This window comes from Rhinopithecus bieti, unplaced genomic scaffold, assembly GCF_001698545.2.
Source record: "Rhinopithecus bieti isolate Rb0 unplaced genomic scaffold, ASM169854v2 scaffold_7985, whole genome shotgun sequence".
Lineage (NCBI taxonomy): Eukaryota > Metazoa > Chordata > Mammalia > Primates > Cercopithecidae > Rhinopithecus > Rhinopithecus bieti.
In genome coordinates, this window is record NW_016805762.1 from 1206642 (window position 1) to 1206864 (window position 223).

A 223-nucleotide genomic window follows, 5' to 3' on the forward strand; every position below is an offset into this window, starting at 1 on the left:
AAAAAAAAAAAAAAAAAAAAAAAAAAAAAATAAAAAAAAAAAAAATTATATACATGAAGCAGTTCAATACATATTTTATGTCAAGACACAAGGCACCTAAAGTTAAAACAAATACAAAACCCAGTATTTCTCATGTATTATTATGCTTTTTCACTGGAAGAGTTTTGCACAATAATCACAACCAGAGAAGAATACATGTTTGGCTTTAAAGTAACTTCTCTTC